We start from the raw sequence: 431 nt of genomic DNA, 5'->3' as shown, positions 1-431 counted from the left end.
CCTGCGTCCCCTGCATCGGCAGGCGGACTCTCAACCACTGCGCCACCAGGGAAGCCCTAATTACCTCAATTTTTAAAAAAGGATATGATAGATTATTAATGTTTCTGCTGGGTTTAGGGGAAAGAAGGGGCTGCCCGTGTGTTTCCATTGAAGAATTCCAAAGAGGAAGATTAAAAAATATTATTCTTATTATGGTACATCAATAAAGTGATCATACCTATGGGGAGGGGGGATATTTGTATCTGTTGACCCAATAATTTCACTTCTTGGAATTTACTATAAAAAAATGCATAAAGTTTTAGGATAGGATGTACATCATGGTATTATTTATAACAGTAAATATGTCTAAATGATTAAAATAGTGGATGAGCTTTATACATCATAGCATATCTAGGTGATGAAATACTCTATAGACTTTAAACATACTTTAA

The sequence above is a fragment of the Lipotes vexillifer genome, unplaced genomic scaffold (genome assembly GCF_000442215.2).
Source record: "Lipotes vexillifer unplaced genomic scaffold, Lipotes_vexillifer_v1.1 scaffold591, whole genome shotgun sequence".
Classification (NCBI taxonomy): domain Eukaryota; kingdom Metazoa; phylum Chordata; class Mammalia; order Artiodactyla; family Lipotidae; genus Lipotes; species Lipotes vexillifer.
This window is presented reverse-complemented; position numbering follows the sequence as displayed.